Consider the following 26,023-nt stretch of genomic DNA (forward strand, 5'->3'; position numbering starts at 1 on the left):
CATTCATCTTCTTCTGCCCTCAGACATCAACGTTCCTGGTTCTCAGACCTTCAGGCTTACACTGGAGCTACATCACTGTCTTTCCTAGGCCTCCAGCTTGCAGATAGCAGATGGTCGACTTCTCAGCCTTCATAGTCTTATGAGCCAATGCCTCACAATACATTTCTTTCTATATATCTACACATATCCTATCAGCTCTGTTTTTCTGGAGAACCCTAATACGTTTGCCATTATGTCTAAATCTTGAAAGGTGCTTCTTATTCCACAGATCTCAGAGAACATTCAACTATAAATTCTGTAATACCCAGAAGTGCCAATGGAGCTTGAAAAGAGTCTTTTTAACACCACCGTGCCAGGCTACAAGCTGGGCAGCAATTCTTCCTGGCAAGTAGTTCTTGCAATTTGCCTATACCCAGAGCAGATGCTGCTTCTGCTTTTTCCAAAGAAAGCTTTCTCTGTATTCTGCCTTGCCCCAGAGACACAGTGGAGACAGAGAACCCTTAACTCTTCCCCCGGTGAACAGGCTGTTCAGAGTCTGCTATGCCACACAGGAAAACTCAGAAACAGGTGGTAGCTGGGGAAGCAATAGAACTAGTTTATCCTTAGCCTTTTCTCACTGAAGATTACCTGCAAAGATGGTTTCCAAAGTTGCTTAGGGAATCTGCAGTAGTAAATCTCAAGTGGTCTGGTAGTTGCCATTGGCAACACTCTAGCTTCCCTGAAAACAAGGGACAGGTGTGCTTTTTGCATCTTTAATATATTGGAGACGAAGGTGGGGGGTAGGGAGAAAGACTGACTGTTCCTTATTCTGAATTCATTTTAAAGATGACTACTCAATGAACCGTAAACTGAATTTCCCTTAATATTTCCTAAGGTGTAAAGCATTTCACTCTCCTGTTTTGAGAGAGAAACATCACTAGCAATCTAGCTAAGTGACAAATAAATCAAATGAAATTTAATGAAGGCAAAAGTTTGCAGGTCTATATGCTTGCTCCATGAATGTAAGCAAAGAGAAATGGTATAAATCAGTTCTTAATTTTTTTTTTTTTTTTTTGATATGGAGTCTCGCTCTGTCACCAGGCTAGAGTGCAGTGGCGTGATCTTGGCTCACTGCAACCTCTGCCTCCCAGGTTTAAGCGATTCTCTTGCCTCAGCCTCCAGAGTAGGATTATAGGCATGTGCTGCCACGCTCAGCTAATTTTTGTATTTGTAACAGAGATGGGGTTTCACCTTGTTGTCCAGGATGGTCTCAATCTCCTGACTTCGTGATCCACCCAACTCAGCCTCCCAAAGTGCTGGAATTACAGGCGTGAGCACCACACCTGGCCCAGTTCTTAGTCTTTAGCATCTGTAATCATCATCTGGAGACATTGTCCCAGTCATTCTAATTCAGTACGCCTGAGCTGAGGCATAGACAACAGCAGCCTTATTTACTCTTCTTTCCACTACTATCAAGAGTCTGCAAGCAACTTATTCAGCCTCACCTTTAGAGCCTATAATAGGCTGTATGATTGAAAGAAATCATAGACTGAAATGATTGAAAGAAAGCTTAGAGATTCATAAAAAGAAGGAGCCTGAAGATGTGATTGTCCCCTTGAATGCCAATCCTTTCACTGATAAACTCCTTTCCTTTTCCCAAGGTGTCATTCCCATCCACCACTTCTAAGATTGGCGGAAGATTTGACTATAGCTAGAGCAAGAGTGAAGAAGCAGCATTGGCCAGCCATGGTGGTTCACACCTGGAATCCCAGTACTTTGGGATTCCAAGGCGGGTAGATCATCTAAGTTAAGAGTTTGAGACCAGCCTGACCAACATGGTGAAACCCCATCTCTACTAAAAATACAAAAATTAGCCAGGCACGGCAGTGGGTGCCCGTAATCCCAGCTGCTTGGGAGGCTGAGCCAGGAGAATCACTTGAACCTGGGAGGCAGAGGTTGCAGTGAGCCAAGATAGTGCCAATGCACTCCAGCCTGGACAACAAGAGTGAAACTCCATCTTAAAAAAAAGAAGAAGCAGTTATTGGCAGGATGTTATCAGTGCATTCTACCTGTTGATATGGGTTAGCTATACTCTGGGCTAGAGACTCTAGAAATAGTGAAGAAGGAAAAATCAGAGTCCCACCTGGGCTTCAAGTACCAACCCTCCTCTACACCTATAAAGGCCTCCAGCCTGAGTGCTGTAGATACTGCCTTAATGTCCTTCAAATAATAAAGGCTTTGATGTAATTATAAGGCCAATTCTTTTTTTTTTTTTTTTTTTTTTTTGAGATGGAGTCTCACTCTGTCACCCAGGCTGGAGTGCAGTGGCACGATATCGGCTCACTGCAACTTCCGCCTCCTGGGTTCAAGTGATTCTTCTGCCTCAGCCTCCTGAGTAGCTGGGACTACAGGCGCACGCTACCATGCCCGGCTAATTTTTGTATTTTTAGTAGAGATAGAGTTTCACCATATTGGCCATGCTGGTCTCGAACTTCTGACCTGGTGATCCACCTACCTCAGCCTCCCAATGTGCTAGGATTATAGATGTGAGTCCCGTGCTCAGCGGCCAATTCTTTTTTTTTTTTTTTTTTTTTTTTGAGACAGAGTCTCGCTCTGTCCCCGGGCTGGAGTGCAGTGGCCGCATCTCAGCTCACTGCAAGCTCCGCCTCCCGGGTTTACGCCATTCTCCTGCCTCAGCCTCCCGAGTAGCTGGGACTAATTTTTTTTTTTTCCTGTATTTTTAGTAGAGACAGGGTTTCACCATGTTAGCCAGGATGCTCTCAATCTCCTGACATCATGATCCTCCCCCCTCGGCCTCCCAAAGTGCTGAGATTACAGGCATGAGCCATTGCTCCCGGCCGGCCAATTCTTGTTTTATTCGTACATAATAATTGCACATATTTATGGGATACATCTGATATTTCGATACATGCATACAATAATCAAATCAGGGTAATTCGGGTATCCATCACCACAAATACTTACCATTTCTTTGTGTTGGAAATACTCTAAATCTTCTAGCTATTTTGAAATACACAATAAATTACTATTTACTATAGTAATCCTACTTTGCTATCAAACACTAGAACTTATTCTAACTGTATTTTACTGTATTTTTGTACCCATTAACCAACATCTCTTTTTTTTTTCTTATTCTTTTTATTATTATTTTTCAGAGTCAAGTTCCTGCTCTTTCACCCAAACTGGAGTGTGGTGGCAAGATTACTTGTAACCTCAAACTCCTAGGCTCAAGCAACTCTCCTGCTTCAGCCTCTCCATTAGCTGGGACTACAAGCCTGCACCACCATCCCTGGCTAATTTTTGTTTGCTTGTTTTTTGTAGAGATGGGGTCTTTCTATGTTGCCCAGTCTGGTCTCAAACTCTTGGCCTTAAGAGATCCTCTCACCACAACCTTCCAAAGCACTGGGTTTATAGGCGTAAGCTACCAAGTCCAGTGACAAACCTCTCTTCATTCCCCCGTACTCCCTACCCTTCTCAACCTCTGGTAACCGTGGAGGTAGCTCCATGAGATCAACTTATGAGGCCAGTTCCAACAACATCCTCTATTAGTTCTGGTTGTTGACTGAGTGCTGCATCTGTTTGTCCAAAACGTTCTCAGAACCTCATTCTTCCCAGGACACTCTTCCCCCATTCTCTACCTTTTTACACTTTTTATTATGAAAAATTTCAAACACAGAAATGTAAAGAGAATAGTACAATGATCCCCTATTTAACTATCACCCAGTTCAATTGTCAACTTTCTGCCACTATATAAGACAAGTTATTTCCATGAAGGCAGACATTGTTTGGTATCCCCAGAACCAAGTAAAATGCCTATTTCATGGGCACTTAATAAATCGTTGCTGAATTAATCTGCTACGAGGATGACACTGGGCTACTGTGCTAAACATTACAGGAGATACCAAGACAAATTAGACCTAGCTCCTGCCCCCAGGGACCTTATAATAGAGAGGAGCTGATGAAGTCTGCCTGACAATGGGCAAGAAACATTTGCCACAGTTAAGGTCATGTTGACTGCTCTTACATAGAAAGTCTCTAGGTGTCCATTTACCAGGGCACAACCAGAACTGTAATTTGGCAGATAGGGTACACTTCCTGCCATAAGGGAAAGACTCCTACTCTGCTCATCATCACTACAGGATAACTGCTGGAACTCAGATAAGAGATAAGAACAGAAAGCTGAGGGTCAGAAAAGTGGAAAGAGAGCCCATTCCTGGGGAAGTAGTCATTTCATAAGAAGTGCCAATGCGAGGGCTGGGCGTGGTGGCTCACGCCTGTAATCCCAGCGCTTTGGGAGGCCAAGGCGGGCAGATCATTTGAGGCTAGGAGTTTGAGACCAGCCTGACCAACATGGTGAAACCCTGTCTCTACTAAGAATACAAAAAAATTAGCTGGGCGTGGTGGTGCATGCCTGATGTCTCAGCTGTCTAGGAGGCTGAGGCAGGAGAATCGCTTGAATCCAGGAGGTGGAGGTTGCAGTGAGCTGAGATAGCACCACTGCACTCCAGCCTGGGCAACAGAGCGAGACTTCTCAAAAAAAAAAAAAAAAAAAAAAAAAAAAAGAAAAAAACACAAAAAATTAGCTGGGCATGGTGGCAGGCACCTGTAATCCCAGCTACTCAGGAGGCTGAAGCAGGATGAACCCAGGAGGTGGAGGATGCAGTGAGCCGAGATCGCAGCACTGCACTCCAGCCTGGGTGACAAGGCTGAAACTCTGTCTCAAAAAAAAAAGAAAAAAAAAAAAAGAAATGCTAATGTGAGCAAATCTCTTCCAAAATAAGACGACAGCTAGACCGGGCATAATGGCTCAGGCCTGCAATCCCAGCACTTTAAGAGACTGAGGTGAGTAGACGACTTGAGGTCAGGAGTTCAAGACCAGCCTGGCCAACACAGTGAACTGCTGTCTCTACTAAAAATACAAAAATCAGCCAGGTGTAGTGGCACACACCTGTAATCCCAGCTACTCGGGAGGCTGAGGCAGGAGAATCGCTTGGGACTGGGAGGCAGAGGTAGCAGTGAACCAAGATCGCACCACTACATTCCAGCCTGAGTGACAGAGCACGACTCTGTCTCAAAAAAAAACAAAACAAAACAAAAAGAAAAGGCTAGGCATGGTGGCTCACGCCTGTTATCCTAGCACTTTGGGAGGCCAAGGCGGGTGGATCACTTGAGGTCAGGAGCTGGAGACCAGCCTGGTCAACATAGTGAAATCCTGTCTCTACTAAAAATACAAAAATTAGCCAGTTGTGGTGGTGGGCGTCTGTAACCTCAGCTACTCGGGAGGTTGAGGCAGGAGAATCGCTTGAACCCGGGAGGCAGAGGTTGCAGTGAACTGAGATGACGTCGTTGCACTCCAGCCTGGGCAACAAAAGCAAAACTCCATCTAAAAAAGAAAAAAAATTAACCTTGACTTTACTCATCCATTAAATATTTATCAAGAAATATTTGTTGTGCCAGGTTTTCCCTGGCACTGAGGCTACAAGGAGGAATAAGACGCTTGCCACAGAATAATTCATATTTAGTCAGGGAAAGAGACTTGCAATTCATTCAAAGAGAGAGATGGACATTATAATAGAAACACCAGTGGACTCTTGGAATTCAGAAATCAGGATTTTATCTTGAGAAAGACCCTGAAAAGCCATAATAAATTGATTTTTTTTCTTTTTTTTGAGACAGTCTCGCACTATCACCCAGGCTAGAGTGCAAAGGCATGATCTCGGCTCACTACAATCTCCACCTCCAGGGTTCAAGCGAATTCTCCTGCCTCAGCCTCGTGAGTGGCTGGGATTACAGGCGCCCACCACCATGCCCAGCTATTTTTTTTTTTTGTATTTTTAGTAGACGTGGGGTTTCACTATGTTGGCCAGGGTGGTCTCGAACTCCTGACCTTGTGATCCACCCCTCCTCCCCTCAGCCTCCCAAAGTGCTGGGATTCCAGGCGTGAGCCACCGTGCCCAGCCAGGATTTGTATGTTTAATTAGGCGCACATTTGAATGTGCTATCTTCGAGGTTGTTGTACAACGAAAGCAAAGCACTTAACCAGAAAGAGAGAGCCAGATAACTACAAAGGGTGTATGTTTTGTTTTTGTTTTTGTTTTTGTTTTTGAGACAGAGTCTTGCTCTATCTCCCAGGCTGGAGTACAGTGGGGTGATCTCAGCTCACTGCAACCTCCACCTCCCGGGTTCAAGCGATTCTCCTGCCTCAGCCTCCCAAGTAGCTGGGATTACAGATGTGTGCGACTACACCTAGCTAATTTTTTTGTGTTTTTAGTAAAGACCAGGTTTCACCAAGTTGGCCAGGCTGGTCTCAAACTCCCGTCAAGTGATCCACCCGCCTCAGCCTCCCAAAGTGCTGGGATTACAGGCATGAGTCACTGCACCCAGGAACAGCGTGTATATGGAATTCTTTACTCTTTTTTTTTTTTTTTTTTTTTTAGACGGAGTCTCGCTCAGTCGCCCAGGCTGGAGTGCAGTGGCACAATCTTGGCTCACTGCAACCTCCGCCTCCCAGGTTCACGCCATTCTCCTGCCTCAGCCTCCCAAGTAGCTGGGACTACAGGCGCCCGCCACCATGCTCGGCGAATTCTTTGTATTTTTAGTAGAGACAGGGTTTCACCATGTTAGCCAGGATGGTCTTGATCTCCTGATCTTGTGATCTGCCCCCCTCGGCCTCTCAAAGTGCTGGGATTACTGGCGTGACCCACTGTGCTCGGCCGCTTTACTCTTTCTTAAGTACACTTTCACACTCATTACATATCTGAAGTGACGACTTAAAATATTCAGGCATTTCATTGGAAAATTATGTGGTATAGTGGGGTTCTCAAAAATGAGGAGTTCTCAAAGATCTCAAGAAAATTTTCTTAGGGGGACGTGGTGGCTCACGCCTGTAATCCCAGCACTTTGGGAGGCCGAGGCGGTGGATCACCTGAGGTCAGGAGGTCGAGACCAGCCTGGCCAACATGGTGAAACCCCATCTCTTCTAAAAATAAAAAAATCAGTTGGGCGCGGTGGCATGTGCCTGTAATCCCTGCTACTTGGGAGGCTGAGGGAGGAGAATCGCTTGAACCCGGGAGGTGGAGGTTGCAGTGAGCCAAGATCACACCACTGCACTCCAGCCTGGGTAACAAGAGAAATTCTGTCTCAAAAAAAAAAAGAAAAAAGGAAAATGTACACATGCACACATCCATACACACACAGAAAGGGCCTGGGTGGATATTTACCAACATGTTATGGAAAATTCTGGGTGCTTTTTTGTTTTCATTTTAATTCATCTGCTTTTCCAATTTACCTTCAGTTAATTTGTATTGTTTATCTAATAAGAAAACCCACTAGGCTGGGTGCGGTGGCTCAAGCCTGTAATCCCAGCACTTTGGGAGGCCGAGACGGGCGGATCACAAGGTCAGGTGATCGAGACCATCCTGGCTAACATGGTGAAACCCCGTCTCTCCTAAAAAATACAAAAAACTAGCTGGGCGAGGTGGCGGGCGCCTGTAGTCCCAGCTACTCGGGAGGCTTAGGCAGGAGAATGGCGTAAACCCGGGAGGAGGAGCTTGCAGTGAGCTGAGATCCGGCCACTGCAGTCTAACCTGGGTGACACAGCGAGACTCCGTCTCAAAAAAAAAAAAAAAGAAAGAAAGAAAATCCACAATGAACGTAACTAAACCATTCAAAAAGGAAGCAGCCTCCAATAAAGACACATCCAGAGTACGGCTGGAATGTGGGTGGCCAGCACAGCACGGATAAAGGTCTAGAGTTAAGGAGGTAGTAAAGCACTGTGAAGTTCTGACACTGGTGTCCTGGTGGATAATGGGAGGTGGCACTCTTCAGTGAGTGCAGTGAGAGGGGGACTGAGCAGAAGGTCAGTAAGGACAGGGACTAGGAAGGACAGAAAGTGGTGTCATAGAAAGCCTGGAGCCTTTCCTTTCCTCCTTCTCCCCAGTCTCTGTTACCCACACACAAGCCACCTCCCTAGAAAGAGGCGGTGGCATGTTAGCTGGTCTTCTGCCATCTGTCTCTTCCTGTCTCTAGTTCATCCTACCCAGAGCTATTAGAGTAGCCTTCTTTCAGTACTTTTTTAAAAAAAAACTCTGTCCTGGCTGGGCGCAGTGGCTCAAGCATGTAATCCCAGCACTTTGGGAGGCCGGGGGGTGGGTGCGGATCACAAGATTAGAGTTCAAGACCAGCCTGGCCAACACAGTGAAACCCCGTCTCTACTAAAAATGCAAAAATTGGCTGGGCATGGTGGCAGGTGCCTGTAATCCCAGCTACTCAAGAGGCTGAGGCAGAAGAATCGCTTGAACCCAGGAGGCAGAGGTTGCAGTGAGCCGAGATCACACCACTGCCCTCCAGCCTGGGTAACAGAGTTAGACTCCATCTCAAAAAAACAAAAACAAAAACAAACAAACAAAAAACCAACTCTGTCCTTGCTCAGTCATCTATAATAGGTCTCAGTTGCTTATTTAAAATAAAAATCTTTAAAGCCTTTCCCATCCCATCCTAGGTTACCCAGCACCTACTTTCAGTACCTCTCTGAGCTGCTATGTCTGTAAAATGAAGGTATTGCACTCTGCATGGCATATTGGAATAATTTTTTTTTTTGAGACAGGATCTCACTCTGTTGCCCAGGCTAGTGTGTGTAGAGGCACAATTACGGTTCACTGCAGCCTCAACCTCCTCAACAAGTCATCCTCCTACCCTCAACCTCCTGAGTAGCTGGGACCGCAGGTGCTTACCACTATATCCAGCTATTTTTTAAAATTTTTTAGTAGAGATGATGTCTCCCAGGCTGAAGCGATCCTCCTGCTTCAGCCTCCCAAAGTACTGGGATTACAGGAGTGAGCCACCATGCCTGGCCTGGAATAAATTAATGGAAGAAAGGGTGGTTTAAAAAAAATTGTCCTCATTGCAACCTAATTTCTTAATAGTCCCCAGTTGAGTCTTCCACTTCAGTATTTTTTTTTTTTTTAATAATTGTAGATTTACAGGAGGTTGCAAAGAAATGTACAAGGGAAGTCCCATGCACCCTTCTCCCAATCTTAATGTTTCACACAATTAAAGTATACTATCAAAACCAAGAAATAGACGTTGGTACAACCCATAGTGCTTATTCAGTGTTCACCAGATATACATGCTGTCAATATTTGTGTTTGCGTGTGTGTAGCTGTATGCAATTTTATCACATGTAGCCTTGCATAACTACCACCACAACCAAGATCCAGTACAATTCCATTATCACAAGACTCCATTGTGTTACCCCTTTCTGGCGACACCCATCCCCTCCCTGTATCCCTGGCCCTTGGCACCCATTTATCTTTTATTTATCTCTGCAGGTATGTTATTTCAATGAACGTCACGTAACTGGAATTGTGCACTATGCATCCTTTTTCTTTTTCTTTCTTTCTTTTTCTTTTTTTTTTCTTTTTGAGACAGAGTCTTGTTCTGTCACCCAGGCTGGAGTGTAGCGGCATGAGCATGGCTCACTGCAACCTCCACCTCCCAGGCTCAAGCAATCCTCCCACTTAACCCTCCTGGGTACCTGGGACCACAGATGCACACCACCACACCCGGCTACATGCTTCTTTTGAGATTGTTTTTCTCACTCACATAATTTGCATGAAATTTATCCACCAGCATTTAAAAAAAATAATTGTGCATAGTCTTCAGTGAGATGTGTGCATTTTCACCCATTTTTGTTCACGCCTTTTCCACTGCCTACAATGCCCCCTATCAACCGTCTCTACCAATCTGTATTCATTTCCTTCAGCGCATCTCACTGCTGTGTGCTTAAAACCATCAGACTTATTTCTCTTCCCTTATCAACTATGTATGTTTCCCATACCATATCATTTTCCACTTGCAGGTAGAAGACAGGGACCATGCCTAAAGATAAGAATCTTTATATTCCCAGCATCTAGTACAGTGCCTGAAATGTAGGAGGTATCCAGTAAATAATTTTTTGGATGAATGAATGATTGAAGTTGCTCTACTGGATTCTTATATTGTGTCTTGGGTATGTGCTGTCTTCCCAACTAGACTTGAAGCTATGTTGTAAATTTGAGAGCAGCAACTCCATTCTATTTACTAGTATAGGCGAGGTCCCAGTAAGGGTTGCCGTAGACATTTGTATGTGGCTTCAGTGAGCGTGTGTCTTTGTGTACGTGGGGGTGAAGTGAAGGCGTGGTTGTGGGCTGGTTTCCCAGCTGCCCAGCCTGACTTTCCACAGTCAGCAGGATGGACCTGGAGATGTCCGGGCTGAAGACCTTGGAGCATGTGGCAGTGACAGTTTCCATCACTCACCCAGGGCGCGGCAGCTTGGAACTGAAGTTGTTCTGCCCCAGCGGCACGATGTCCCTCGTCGGCGCCCCCTGCAGGATGGACTTGTAGGTACACCCGCCCAAGGCCTGAGCAACCTTTTCAGCAAGGGCCTTTCCAAGGAAAAGAAATGGGAGAAGTGGATCCTGGCACTGTCCTGAACTACTGTGGCACTGGCTGTCCCTGGCGGCTGGAAGCCTTTCATCACATGCCTTCTTCAAGTGCTAGGCCCTGCACCTCACATACACGTTCTCTAATCCTTCTAAGAATCCTGTAGATTAGACTTTGTAACCTCTTTTTACAAATGAGGAAACTGGCCGGGCGTGGTGCCTCACACCGGTAATCCCAGCACTTAGGGAGGTCAAGGCAGGAGAATCACTTGAAGCCAGGAGTTCAAGACCAGCTTGGGCAACAAAGTGAGACCGTCTCTACAAAGAATTTAAAGATTAGCCGAGCATGGTGGTATATGCCTATAGTCCCAGCTGCTCAGGAGACTGCGGTGGGAGGATCACTTGAGCCCAGGAAGTCAAGGCTGCAGTGAGCTGTGATCATGCCACTGCACTCCAGCTTGGGTAACAGAGTGAGACCCTGTCTCTAAAAAAAAAAAAAAAAAAAGAGGAAACAAGTCATGGAGCTAGTAAGTGCCCAAGAGAATAAGAATAAACCTAGATCCATGGGATTCCAAGCCTGTGCATACTCCATGCTTGCTTTTTCCACCACACCACGTTAACACAAGTTCCTCCTTCCATGAGATCCCAGGGGCAAGGGGCACCTGAGAACCCCTCAGGGCACCCTCCCAAGTTTCCATGGCTACTACAGGGAGAAAGTGTTGCTGGAGGAAGGTCAGCTCTCTGGCCCACGCCTTCCACCTGTTTCTGCTGTGTTCTTTCCTCAGGGATCCCAACGGCTTCAACGACTGGACCTTCTCCACTGTGCGATGCTGGGGGGAGAGAGCCCGAGGGACCTACAGGCTTGTCGTTGGGGATGTCGGTGAGCCTCGTGCCCTCGCACCAGGCCCTGCCTTTCCTGCTTGTTATCTGGTCCCTCTGCATCTCAGAGTCCCCACAGAAAGTGTTCCGTGTGCAATATATAGGGTTGCCATTGGACCAACAGGGTTGATGCCAAGAGTGTGTCCCATCCATGAAATGGGCATTGCTATCTGAAACTGTTCATTTATACTGCCTCTCATATTCCCTGGAGGAGCGACCCACCCATTTTCCTAGAATAGCAACAAAAGTCCTTGTCGAAACCACATTTCAAGTCCTTTTACGTATAACCATCCTTCGGCCAGCCCCGGTAGGCAGGTAAGGGCAGGACTCATTTCACCATTTTTTTTTTAAACTGGCCCAGAGGTTTGAGGTGACTTGTGGAAGGTCACCATAAGTGAAGGCCACAATGTCCATGAATTTTGAATCTCTTAAGTGTCAGTGTATAGACTGGAAATTGAGCTCAACCCTCCCATCCTCCAGTCAAGTTAGGTATTCACTAGACCAGTGGTTTTCAAAGCTTTCTTTAATTTGGTAGAAAGACATTTTCTCCAAGCAGAATCCCAGCTGAACCCCCAAAATATGGGAGAGAAAAGCAAGACTCTGCTTTGGAGTACAACCTTTCAACCTTTTCCATCCCTAGGGGCACCCAGTGAGGCCCTTCTGCAGATCCTGGGGTCGGTGGGACAGAGTGAGGCAGCTCCTAGAGCAGACCATGTGGCCTGAGCCCCTTTGGGTGGCAGGGTGGGCAGGGCCTCTGCTGTTTGGCATGGCTGACAGAGGGGCGTAGCTCACGAGCTGCCCCTTGCTGCCCTAGGGGATGAGTCATTCCAGGTGGGCATCCTCCGGCAATGGCAGCTGACCCTATATGGCTCTGTGTGGAGTCCAGTAGACATCAGGGACAGACAAAGGTGGGTAAAGCTGCATGTGTCAGATGGAAGGCCACTCACAGGGGAAGGGCCGCCTAGGGAGCCCATCGCCCTCTGAACCCCGGCTGTGTTTCCCAGCTCCAGCCTCAAGCCGGGAGATGGAGCCCTGGGCTGGGAACTCAGTCTGGGCCTCTCCTTTCTGCTGTGGGGCTTCCCTGTCTTCAGCTGTAAGAGGGGAAGATGGGTGAGGGCAGATGGTATAGGCACCACAGTCAGTGGGGCATCCTCTTTTCTTCTCCACAGGCTGCTAGAGAGTGCCATGAGTGGAAAATACCTGCACGATGACTTCACCCTGCCCTGCCCACCGGGGCTGAAAATTCCTGAGGAAGATGGTTACACCATCACCCCCAACACCCTCAAGGTACTAGGGCCAAGACTCAAGCTGCGGGTAGACGGGACTGTCCTGTCTTGGGGATGGAGTTCTTAGTGTGCTTCTCGGGGTGACCTGCGTGGCAAAGGACTGGGAAGACCTGGGTCCCAGCAGTGGTTTCATAGCATTGCTCCTACCCTGCTAGCCTAACTCTTACAGGACAGGTCTTGTCGGGGGAGGGGGCAGGGGAAAGAGTTTGTGTGAAAAAGGCAGTCCCTAGAAGGAAAAAGACTTTCTGAGCTCATTGTCCTGGGCTGAGAAAGCTTGTAGGTTTCGGGAAACAGTGCCTCACGTAGGTGCTTGCCTCGACCCCAGACTCTGGTGCTGGTAGGCTGTTTCACCGTCTTCTGGACCATTTACTACATGCTGGAAGTATATTTGAGCCAGAGGAATGTGGCTTCCAACCAAGTTTGTAGGAGTGGACCCTGCCACTGGCCCCATCGGAGCCGGAAAGCCAAGGAGGAAGGGACAGAGCTAGAATCAGTGCCACTTTGCAGCAGCAAGGATCCAGACGAAGTGGAAACAGAGAGCAGGGGCCTTTCCACCACCTCTGACCTCCTTGTCCCAGACCTGCTGGAGCAAGGGGACTGGAGCCTGTCTCAGAACAAGAGCACCCTGGACTGCCCTCATCAGCACCTAGACGACCTACTGCACGGGAAGGAGGAGCAGATCTGCTGACCTCAGGGCCTGACAGTGTGGGACAGGCTCTTCTTTCCCAAAATTAGAGAGCTCTTGAGAGAAAGCAGCCCTGATGCTTACATGTGGAATCTGAGGCATCCTCTGACTCCACTCAAAGAGGGTGAGGGCCTTCTTAAGATACAAATGGCAGAGGATTGCTGCCAGAGAAGTCTGGTCAGAGCCACAGGGGCTTCCTCCAGCCAAACGGGAACTTTCGGTGAGAAGGTGTTGGACAGGGGATTGGTGCCGCCTTTGGGTTGGCCTCCATCCCCTTTTTTTTTTTTCCCTTAACACTATCCACCTGGAGATGGGCGGCCTCTTTTTTTTTTGAGACGGAGTCTGGATCTTTTGCCCAGGCTGGAGTGCAGTGGCACCATCTTGGCTCACTGCAACCTCCGCCTCCCGGGTTCACGTCATTCTCCTACCTCAGCCTACACGCGCCCGGCTAATTGTTTGTATTTTTAGTAGAGACAGGGTTTCACCATGTTAGCCAGGATGCTCTCGATCTCCTGACCTTGTGATCTGCCCGCCTCCGCCTCCCAAAGTGCTGGAATTACAGGCGTGAGCCACCGGGCCAGGCGCCTCTTTTTTTTGAGGTGGAGGTTGACTCTTCTTGCTTAGGCTGGAGTGCAACGGTGGATCTCAGCTCGCTGCAACTTTTGCCTTCCAGGTTCAAGCGATTCTCCTGCCTCAGCCTCCCGAGTAGCTGGGATTACAGGCATGTGCCACAACGCCCAGCTAATTTGTTTTTTTTTTTTTTTTGAGACAGAGTCTTGCCCAGTCGCCCAGGCTGGAGTGCAGTCGCACGATCTCGGCTCACTGCAAGCTCGGCCTCCCGGGTTCACGCCATTCTCCTGCCTCAGCCTCCCAAGTAGCTGGGACCACAGGCACCCGCCGCCACGCCCGGCTAATTTTTTGCATTTTTAGTAGAGACGGGGTTTCACTGTGTTAGCCAGGATGGTCTCGATCTCCTGACCTCGTGATCCACCCACCTCGGCTTCCCAAAGTGCTGGGATTACAGGCGTGAGCCACCGTGCCCAGCCTAATTTTGTATTTTTAGAAGAGAGGTGGTTTCTCCATGTTGGTCAGGCTGGTCTCAAACTCCTGACCTCAGGTGATCCACCCGCCTTGGCCTCCCAAAGTGCTGGGATTACAGGTGTGAGGCACTGCTCCCAGCCGGGCTGCCTCTTTAGTATCATCCTTTCAGTTCTCCAAACATGAATTCTTTCTAATAAAACCCTCAGAACAACAAATATTTACTGAGCACCTACAGGCATGCCATATAGTGTGTGAGCAGCTCCAAGAGAATTCCAAGGTAAATTAGTAACATAAACATCATTTTATATGAGGACAAAATTAGATTGGATTATATATGTCTAAAGTAATACACACTTAGTGCCACTTGACAGCACAAGTTAGTTGAAAAATTACTTGACATACAATATTAGACAGATCAACAAGACAGAAGGTTAACAAGGATATCCAGGACTCGAACTCAGCTCTGCACCAAGCCGACCTAGTAGACATCTACAGAACTCTCCACCCCAAATCAACACAATATACATTCTTCTCAGCACCACATTGCACTTATTCTAAAATGAACCACATAATTGGAAATAAAGCACTCCTCAGCAAATGTAAAAGAACAGAAATCACAACAAACTGTCTCTCAGACCACAGTGCAATCAAATTAGAACCCAGGATTAAGAAACTCACTCAAAACAGCACAACTGCATGGAAACTGAACAACCTGCTCCTGAATGACTACTGGGTAAATAACAAAATGAAGGCAGAAATAAAGATGTTCTTTGAAACCAATGAGAACAAAAACACAACGTACCAGAATCTCTGGGACACATTTAAAGCAGTGCATAGAGAGAAATTTACAGCACTAAATGCCCACAAGAGAAAGCAGGAAATATCTAAAATTGACACCCTAACATCACAATTAAAAGAACTAGAGAAGCAAGAGCAAACACATTCAAAAGCTAGCAGAAAGCAAGAAATAACTAAGATCCGAGCAGAACTGAAGGAGATAGGGACACAAAAACCCTTCAAAAAATCAATGAATCCAGGAGCTTTTTTGAAAAGATCAACAAAATTGATAGACCGCTGGCAAGACTAATAAAGAAGAGAGAATAATCAAACAGATGCAGTAAAAAATGATAAAGGGAATATCACCACCGATCCCACAAAAATACAAACTACCATCAGAGAATACTATAAACACCTCTACGCAAATAAATAAAAAATCTAGACGAAATGGATGAATTCCTGGACGCATACACCCTCCCAAGACTAAACCAGGAAGAAGTTGAATCTCTGAATAGACCAACAAAAGGCTCTGAAATTGAGGCAATAGTTAATAGCCTACCAACCAAAAAAAAGTTCACGACCAGACAGATTCACAGCCAAATTCTATTAGAGCTACAAAGAGGAGCTGTTACCATTCCTTCTGAAACTATTCCAATCAATAGAAAAAGACGGAATCCTCCCTAACTCATTTTATGAGGCCAGCATCATCCTGATACCAAAGCCTGGCAGAGACACAACAAAAACGAGATAATTTTAGACCAATATTTCTGATGAACATCGATACGAAAATCCTCAATAAAATACTGGCAAACTGAATCCAGCAGCACATCAAAAAGCTTATCCACCATGATCAAGTCGGGTTCATCCCTGGGATGCAAGGCTGGTTCAACATACACAAATCAATAAACGTAATCCATCACATAAACAAAACTAACAACAAAGACCACATGATTATCTCAACGAAGAAAAGGCCTTTGACAACATTCAACAGCTCTTCATGCTAAAAACTCGCAATAAACTAGGTATTGATGGATCGTATCTCAAAATAGTAAGAGCTATTTATGACAAACCCACAGCCAATATTATACTGAATGGGCAAAAATGGGAAGCATTCCCTTTGAAAACCGGCACAAGATAAGAATGCCCTCTCTCACCACTCCTATTCAACATAGTGTTGGAGGTTCTGGCCAGTGCAATCAGGCAAGATAAAGAAATAAAGGGTATTCAAATAGGAAAAGAGGAAGTCAAATTGTCCCTGTTTGCAGATGACATGATTGTATATTTAAAAAACCCCATCGTCTCAGCCCAAAATCTCCTTAAGCTGATAAGCAACTTCAGCAAAGTCTCAGTATACAAAATCAATCTGCAAAAGTCACAAGCATTCCTATACACCAATAACAGACAAACAGAGAGCCAAATCATGAGTGAACTCCCATTCACAATTGCTACAAAGAGAATAAAATACCTAGGAATCCAACTTACAAGGGATGTGAAGGACCTCTTCAAGGAGAACTACAAACCACTGCTCAATGAAATAAAAGAGGATACAAACAAATGGAAGAACATCCCATGCTCATGGATAGGAAGAATCAGTATCGTGAAAATGACCACACTGCCCAAAGTAATTTATGGATTCAGTGCTATCCCCATCAAGCTACCAATGACTTTCTTCATGGAATTGGAAAAAACTACTTTAAAGTTCATATGGAACCAAAAAAGAGCCCGCATTGCCAAGACAATCCTAAGCAAAAAGAACAAAGCTGGAGGCATCATGCTACCTGACTTCAAACTATACTACAAGGCTACAGTAACCAAAACAGCATGGTACTGGTACCAAAACAGATATATAGACCAATAGAACAGAACAGAGGCCTCAGAAATAACACCACACATCTATGACCATCCGCTCTTTGACAAACCTGACAAAAACAAGCAATGGGGAAAGCATCCCCTATTTAATAAATGGTGCCAGGAAAACTGGCTAGCCATATGCAGAACGCTAAAACTGGAACCCCTCCTTACACCTTATACAAAAATTAATTCAAGATGGATTAAAGACTTAAATGTTAGACCTAAAACCATAAAACCCTAGAAGAAAACATAGGCAATACCATTCAGGACACAGGCATGGGCAAAGACTTCCTGATTAAAACACCAAAAAGAATGGCAACAAAAGCCAGAATAGACAAATGGGATATAATTAAACTAAAGAGCTTCTGCATGGCAAAAGAAACTACCATCAGAGTGAACAGGCAACCTACAGAATGGGAGAAAAATTTTGCAATCTACCCATCTGACAAAGGGTTAATATCCAGAATCTACAAAGAACTTAAACAAATTTACAAGAAAAAAACCCCATCAAAAAGTGGGCAAAGGATAAGAACAGACATTTCTCAAAAGAAGACTTTATGCAGCCAACAGACACATGAAAAAATCATCATCACTGGTCATCAGAGAAATGCAAATCAAAACCACAATGAGATACCATCTCACACCAGTTAGAATGGTGATCATTAAAAAGTCAGGAAACAACAGATGCTGGAGAGGATGTGGAGAAATAGGAATGCTTTTACACTGTTGGTGGGAGTGTAAATTAGTTCAACCATTGTGAAAGACAGTGTGACGATTCCTCATGGATCTAGAACTAGAAATACCATTTGACCCAGCAATCCCATTACTGGGTATAAACCCAAAGGATTATAAATCATGCTACTATAAAGACACATGCACACATATGTTCATTGCGGCACTATTCACAATAGCAAAGACTTGGAACCAACCCAAATGTCCATCAATGATAGACTGGATTAAGAAAATGTGGCACATATACACCATGGAATACTATGCAGCCATAAAAAGGATGCATTCATATCCTATGCAGGAACATGGATGAAGCTGGAAACCACCATTCTCAGCAAACTATCACAAGGACAGAAAACCAACCACCACATGTTCTCACTTATAGGTGGGAATTGAACAGTGAGAACACTTGGACAAAGGGTGGGGAACATCACACATGGGGGTCTGTCGGGGGATGGGTGACTGGGGGAGGGATAGCATTAGGAGAAATACGTAATGTAAATGACGAGTTGACGGGTGCAGCAAACCAACATGGCACATGTATACCTATGTAACAAACCTGCACGTTGTGCACATGTACCCTAGAATTTGAAGTATAATAAAAAAAAAAAAAGAAAAATTACTTGACATATCTTGACATTTTAGGCTCCCAGGATTTCACAGTATTCTTAACAGGTTTTGTCAGCAAAATCAACGCTCCCCCCAACATCAGTTTAAGAGCCCTGGAAGGCTCTGCCTATTCACCAGCATAGAGCTGAAATCCTTAAAGGGCCAGCTCAGGGCACTGCTCCACCAACCGTTGCGCTGCTATAAAAGCTCGAACACATCTCTTGCCCCTCCTTTCTACTTTTATAGATCCTGCATTTATTTAGCATATAAACTTTACAATATTGACTTTGCATATGTATGTCTTCCCCAAAACGGGATGGATCTTTTAAGGAAAAGCCTGGGGTTCGTCATCCCCCTATATATCACCTTAACAGGCGGTCACCTAAAATCTCCACATTCGTCATAGAAACAGAAATTCCACTAATAAATGTCAGGTACTGCCTCCTTAACCTTGGTCCGCTATTTCCCTCCCACTTTCAGCAGTCTGGTTTATTCCATGGGTGGAGGAAGAAGCCAAGTTGGCTGAGTGTGAAGGGAATGGCGTCAGTGTGACTTCACGCCACATTGTCCCGAATGCCAGCTCCACACTGCGGTGGCACGAACGCAGGATTGAGCGATGCAGTTGGAGTAAACAGAGAGGCCCATGTAGCTCAGACGCCACACAAAATGGGGGTAAGAGCGAGAACAAAGCAGGGTACCCAACGGGGCGTGGCGGGACACCTGGGCGAACGCCGCCAGAGGCCGGGAGAGCGAGGGCGGGTAGAGAGGAACCACGCTGAGGCGAGGCGGGGTGCGGGCGGGACTTCCGGAAGCCATTTGCCTGAGTGGCAGGGGAACCGGAAGTGGAAGAGCTGCTGCTGGTGCTGGGGCCGGAGGAGGGACGCGCCGGAGCGGGGCCGCTGGGACCGAGCGAGCGACAGACGCGCCACCCGCCGACGCCTCAGCCGCTTGGGGCCCGCACGGACCCTCTACTTCAGTGAGTGCATCCAGGGTCGCGGTGAGCCGGTGGCTTAGAGGCGGGGGTCGGAAGGGGCTGCGAGGTGTTATTGTGAGAGGCCCGCGACCTCCCCTCCCCCACCATTGCGGCCCCTCCCCCCACGCCACCCCATCCCCTTGGGGGGGCCTCGCGAGCGCGCGCCTTCTCTGCGGGCCCGGCGTCGGCTTCCCAGCCGCCGGCGCAGGTAGTCTTTGCCCTGCGAACCCTTTCCCGACATCCTACCCCGAAAGCTGTCGACTCTCCTCAGCCGCCGGCCGGCGCCTCCACCGCCTTTCCCGGGAGAGTAGCGCGGAGGGCGCCCCGCCCCGCCCTGCCCTGCCGGGCCCACCCGCGGTAGGCCTCGCGCACCCCAGCTCGCCCAGGGTGGGCGCTGCCGCTCCTGCCCTGGTCTCAGCTGCTACATTTTCCCTCCATCCCAGGGGTGTAACTTCTCACCCTTCTCTCCCCTCGCGTCTGGTCGGAGGGCAAAACCAGTTACTCCGTTGTGTTTTTACCGAACACTTTTGCCTGCTCCTTTTGTTGAAAAATTGCAGCTCTTTAGAAACTTCTCCGTTACCTCTTAAGATGTTTGTATTCAAAAGGTTCATAGACCGTCACCACTCGGAAGGGATTATTTCTTGGAAGGCTTTCCAGCCCGCATCTCATCTTAGACATGAATGTGCTCGGAGCGGCTGGTGACCTGCCCAAGGTCAGCCAGCTAGATAAACCTGTCAGCGGAGAGGTTTGGGGGGATGTTTTTTTTCCTGGCTCGCCGTCCCGTTTGCCAGATCCGTGCCTTCTGGTCTACAGGTTTGATTGACCCGTTGCGTGGTGACTCATGCTTCTGCTTTTCATAGCTCGCAGGCCAGCGTTGCTTTTCAGAATTTATACACAAACTTAAGAACACTAACGCTGGGAGCTTTAGCCTGTTTGTAGAGCTTACCCGTAGAGAAAGGAAAGACCACCCGGATCCACCCTAGGACCTCAGTACAGCTTGAAATTACGGGAAGGGTTTGGGCCGAGGGGTAAGGTGCGGAGAAAGTGGAAGGAGAAAGTGCTTAAGATTGTCTTTGCCTTGGATGTGCCTTGTGTCTTTGGCTTCTTCTGGGCACCTTGTTCTGACATAAAGGTTGCCTCCTTGTGGGGGAGAAGGGGAGGACTAGGAAATCAACGTGCATTAGTTTGTTGGCTTGGGCATTTGATCATAAATTATGGAGGTACTGGACCGGAGGACCCACCCACCAGCTCACGGAGGCTACCGGGTATTCAGGATGAGGGCCGCCTTCCTCTTCACAATAACCATACCCACTCCCTCTGAAACAAAGTGGAGAGTCTTAGGTCTGAGTGGAAACATTCTAAATCTCTGAATTCTTGGTTCAACTTTCCCACTCGATGTGTTTTCCTGGTTCAGACTAAAAAACATCTAACTCAGCTTGAAAATTTATAATGCTTTGTTGTTGGAACTGGTTTCTCATTAAATACATTACACTATGCTGGTATAAGCACTTGGACATTCTAGTACTGTATTGTCATAGTAAGTAGAGAATATAGAAAACGCAGGAAAATCGTGGAAGTCGGTTACTCCTCATCTTCCCGGAGAACTCACTTTAATGGACAACAAAGCTTCCCCTGGAGTACAGTCTGTTGTGGCAAATTAACAAAACTTGTTCTTCAGACCTTTTATTTGCATTCTGCTTGCTCGCTCTTTCTTTCTTTCTTTCTTTCTTTCTTTCTTTCTTTCTTTCTTTCTTTCTTTCTTTCTTTCTTTCTTTTCTTTCTTTCTTTCTTTCTTTTCTTTCTTTCTTTCTTTCTTTCTGCTTGCTCGCTCTTTTTTTTTTTTTTTTGAGGCGGAGTCTCAGTCTGTTGTCCAGGCTGGAGTGCAGTGGAGCGATCCCGACTCACTACAACCTCTGCCTCCCGGTTCAAGCTTACAGCAAGGCACGCGCCACCACACCCAGCTAATTTTGTATTTTTTTTAGTAGAGACGGGGTTTTGCCATGTTGGCCAGGCAGGTCTTGAACTTCCGACCTCAAGTGATCCACCAGCTTTGGCCTCCCAAAGTGCTGAGATTGCAGGCGCAGGAAACCCGAAGTGACTCAGAAGTTTGTGTCTCACCACTGGGTAGCTCTTAGTTTGTTCTTATTTTATGTGCCCATAAGAGCAGATAATTCTTCATTTTAATTGGAAAGAATACAACAGTTGGAGCCTGAGCAACATGGCAAGACCTCCTCTCTACAAAATTTAAAAATTAGCCATACGTGGTGGCCTGCGCCTGTAGTCCCAGCTACTCTGGAAGGAAGAAATGTAAGGATCACTTGAGCCCAGGAGATCAAGGCTGTCTTGAGCTGTGTTAAGCCACTTCACTCCAGCTAACGACTGACAGAGACCCTGTCAGTGAAAAACAAAAAACAAAACGCAGCTGGCTGGGCGCCATGACTCATGCCTGTAATTCCAGCACTTTGAGAGGCCAAGGTGCTAGGATCACTTGAGCCTAGGAGTTGCAGGTCAGCCTGAGCAATATGGTGAGACCCCCATCTACCAAAAAAAAAAAGGTCAGGCAGCTTCTGTTCAAGAGGATCGCTTGAATGCAGGAGGTGGAGACTGCAGTGACCCATGATTTCTCCACTGTGCTTCAGCGCAGGCAACAGAATGAAGTCCTGTCTCAAAAAAAAAAAAAAAAAGCCGGCCAGGCGCGGTGGCTCACACCTATAATCTCAACACTTTGGGAAGCCAAGGCGGGCGGATCACATGATGTCAGGAGTTCGAGACTAGCCTGACCAATATGATTTGAAATCGCATCTCTACTAAAAATACAAAAATTAGCCGGGAGTGGTGGTGGGCACCTGTAATCTCAGTACTCTGGAGGCTGAGACAGGAGAATTGCTTGAACCCAGGAGGCGGAGGTTGCAGTGAGCCGAGATCGCGCTGTTGCACTCCAGCCTGGGCAGCAAGAGTGAAACTCCGTCTCAATAAAAGAAAAGCCAGTTTAATTTTTATTTTTGAGACAGGGTCTTGTTCTGTCCCTGAGGCTGGAGTGCAGTAGCGCACCGCGCCCCCACCACTCCCCCCAGCTAATTGTTGTGTTTTTTGTAAAGACAGAGTTTCACCATGTTACCCAGGCTGGTCTCAAACTCCTGGGCTCAAGCAGTCCACCTGCCTTAGTGTCCCAAAGTGTTGGGATTACAGGAGTGAGCCACTGTGCCCAGCCACAACAGTTTCTCTGATTTCCAAATTGTTTGAGTCCTCTATATGCATAGTCGTCTAGGTTATGCATTTCCAGCCTCGTTTTTATGGAGTCTCGCTCTGTCGCCCAGACTGGAGTGCAGTGGCGTGATCTGGGCTCACTGCAAGCTCCGCCTCCTGGGTTCACACTATTCTCATGCCTCAGCCTCCTGAGTAGCTGGGACTACAGGCACCCACCACCACGCCCAGCTAATTTTTTGCACTTTTAGTAGAGACGGGGTTTCACCGTGTTAGCCAGGATGGTCTCGATTTCCTGACCTGGTGATCCACGCGTCTAGGCCTCCCAGAGTGCTGGGATTACAGGCGTGAGCCACGGCGCCCGGCCCCTGCCTTGTTCTTAAAAACGAGATTTGTATGAGTTTGTAGCTCAGTTTTTCTTTTCCTCATGTTTGAAAATGTTACCAAGCCATGGGCATCAGTAAAACTGAAAGCTACTTTGTATAATAAGATTTTGATTGACAAAATAATACAAAATCAGAGTCAGAAGGCACAAAGAAACACATTTCTGCTCTGATACTTTGCCATTGTAGGGGAAGAAGGATCACCTTGTATTCATAGCGCCAAAAAAAAAAAAAGACTATGTAATTGGGAATATTTGTGACCTCCCAGTTCTATCTGCCTTGTAGCTTCAGAGAAGTGACATTTTGTTCCTCGGTTTCTCTATCTGTATGCCTTTTTTATTTTCCCATGAAGAAATTTAGGGTTGAGGTAGAAGTGTTTTGCTTAGGGTATCAGAATGCCATTGAATTTGGGTAGTAGAAAGTATAAGTGAAACAACTTAGTAAATTAGAATTCATCATTTTTTATTTTCTTTCTTTTTTTTAGACAGAGTCTTGCTCTGTCACCCAGAGTGGTGTGATCTCTGCTCACTGCATCCTCCACCTCCTGGGTTCAAGATATTCTCATGCCTCAGCCTCCTGAGTAGCTGGGATTACAAGTATGTGCCACCAAACCTGGCTAATCTTTTGTATTTTTAGTGCAGACAGGATTTCACCCTGTTGGCCAGGCTGGTCTCGAACTCCTGACCTCAGGTGATCCTCCACTCTCAGCCCCACAAAATGCTGGGATTACAGGTGTGAGCCACTGCGCCCGGCATCTGTATAGTCTTCTCTAATCAGAACATAACATCATTTACTCAAGAGTAGGCTTTGGAAGTCTGTCACTCTGATTTCAAATCCCACCTGTCCTGTTGTGTTTACCAGCTCTACTGTCATGGAGAAGTTTGCTTAGGTCTCTCTGAGCATCACGTTTATTTAAATAACAAAGCTCCTAGCACAGTGTCTGGTAAATAGTAAGTTCTTAATGTTATTTTAGATCAGTTGTTTGTCTGTTGGATGAACTCTGAAAATCCATGACTGTCTATTGAATTGTAGCTCTAAGATGGGAGTGGTAGTGTGTGCTTGTAGTCCCAGCTACTTGGGAAGCTGAAGCAGGAGGATCACTTAAGCTCAGGAGTTTGAATCCAGCCTGGACAATGTAGTGAGGCCCTTCTCTTAAAATAATAAAGAGATCGTATAATTTATATAGATCATTAGTCTTGAAAGCGTATATGTACCCTCTGGGAATGCATAAGATGATCCATTGGAATATAGGAAAAAAATCTCAGAACATTTATTTATTTAGAGACAAGGTCTCACTGTCACTCAGGCTGGAGTGCAGTAGCATGATCACAGCTCACTGCAGCTTCCACCTCCTGGGCTCAAGCGATTCTCCTGCCTCAGCCTCCCTAGTAGCTGGGATTACAAGCAAGTGCCACAACACCTGCCATTTTTCTTCTTCTTTTTTTTTTTTTTTTTTTTTTATGTTTAGTAGAGATAGGTTTTGCCTTGTTGGCCAGGCTGGTCTTGAACTCCTGACCTTGGATAATCTACCCACCTCAGGCTCCCAAAGTGCTAGGATTACAGGCGTGAGCCACTGCACCCGGCTCAAGCAATCCTCCTGACTCAGCTTGCTGGGTAGCTGAGACTATAGGCACTACCATGCCAAGCTAATTCTTTCAATTTTTTGTAGAAACGGGGTCTCATCATATTGCCCAGGATAGTCTCAAACTCCTAGACTCAAGTCATCTTCCTGCCTCGGCCTCCCAAAGTGCTGAGATTACAGGTGTGAGCCACCACGCCTGGCTGAAGTCTAACTTTTAAAAGAATTTAATTTTAAAAAGTTTTCTAATCTATAAAAGGAAAAAAAGAGCTTCACTGTAATTTAAGATTCACATGAACAGTAGTTAGCATGTTTTATATACAAACACGTATGTAGTGGGATGCATTTCAAAAATATACTAGACTGGGCAGAATTCTAAGCCAAGCTCAGGAGTTCGAGACCAGCCTGGGCAACATGGAGAAACCTTGTCTGTATAAAAGAAAAATACAAAAATTAGCCGGGCGTGGCGGTGCATACCTGTAGTCCTGGCTACACGCTGGGACTCAACCTTAAAAAAAAAAAAAGACCTTGTCTCAAAACACTTTTATTAACTAACGTGTAAGTTTTAACTTGATTTAAGCCTAGACTTGAACTTAGACCCAAATAAACTTTTATGTAGAAAGTATAGAATGTTTTATTGGTTTAAAAATAAAGCAAGGCTGGGCTCAGTGGCTCATGCCTGTAATCCCAGCACTTTGGGAGGCCGAGGTGGGCAGATCACAAGGTCAGGAGATCAAGACCATCCTGGCTAACATGGTGAAACCCCGTCTCTACTAAAAATACAAAAAGCCAGATGTGGTGATGGGCACCGGTAGTCCCAGCTACTCTTGATGCTGAGGCAGGAGAATGGCATGAACCCAGGAGGCGGAGCTTGCAGTGAGCCCAGATCACGCCACTGCACTCCAGCCTGGGCGACAGAGCAAGACTCCATCTCAAAAAAACAAAAAAAAATAAAGCAAAACCTCCCACATTTTTTAATAATTTGTTTGAGATGAAGTCTTGCTGTTGCTGCAACTTCATCTACCAGGTTCCAGCGATTCTCCTGCTCCAGTCTCCCAAATAACTGCGACTTACAGGCATGCTCCACCACGCCTGGCTTATTTTTGTATTTTTTTGTAGAGACGGGCGTTTCACCATGTTGGCCAGGCTGGTCTTGAAATTACTGTTAGTATTATTTGCTTCTGTAATTTATTTTTCGTGAGTGAAGGTATGCATTCATGCTTGGGGTTTTTCACTTTGTGATTCTAAAAAACTACTACTTTGACAATGTAGTGTGTTTTGTGTACTCAGTAAATATGTATATTGAATGAATATAACTCAATCTTTCTGAGAAAGCTTAGCTGTATTTGAGGATGTCAAGGGAAAGAAAAAGATTGCTTGTATAGAAGATGACCTCCTTTTCTTCAGGAGATCGAGACCATCCTGGCTAACACGGTGAAACCCTGTCTCTACTAAAAATACAAAAAAATTAGCCGGCTGTGGTGGTGGGCGCCTGTAGTCCCAGCTAATTGGGAGGCTGAGGCAGGAGAATGGCGTGTACCCTGCAGGCGGAGCTTGCAGTGAGCCGAGATTGCGCCACTGCAATCCAGCCTGGGTGACAGAGTGA

The 26,023-nt window shown here is 46.3% G+C and overlaps 2 protein-coding genes across 4 annotated transcripts in view; one reads left to right on the forward strand and one right to left on the reverse strand.

Annotated features, from left to right (window-relative positions):
• The window catches only part of SIK3 (SIK family kinase 3), a 299,785-nt gene extending 280,149 nt beyond the window's left edge, over nucleotides 1-19,636 (reverse strand). For both annotated transcript variants that reach the window (XM_077964365.1, XM_028834008.2), the window contains exon 1: nucleotides 19,498-19,636. The gene's annotated coding sequence lies outside the window, so the exon portion shown is untranslated. The remainder of the gene's footprint in view (nucleotides 1-19,497) is intronic.
• The window catches only part of PAFAH1B2 (platelet activating factor acetylhydrolase 1b catalytic subunit 2), a 28,377-nt gene continuing 21,469 nt past the window's right edge, over nucleotides 19,116-26,023 (forward strand). The window contains 1 exon segment of one of the 2 annotated variants that reach the window (NM_001257739.1): nucleotides 19,116-19,254. The gene's annotated coding sequence lies outside the window, so the exon portion shown is untranslated. 2 annotated transcript variants of the gene reach the window in all.

The sequence above is a fragment of the Macaca mulatta genome, chromosome 14, assembly GCF_049350105.2.
Source record: "Macaca mulatta isolate MMU2019108-1 chromosome 14, T2T-MMU8v2.0, whole genome shotgun sequence".
NCBI classification, from domain to species: domain Eukaryota; kingdom Metazoa; phylum Chordata; class Mammalia; order Primates; family Cercopithecidae; genus Macaca; species Macaca mulatta.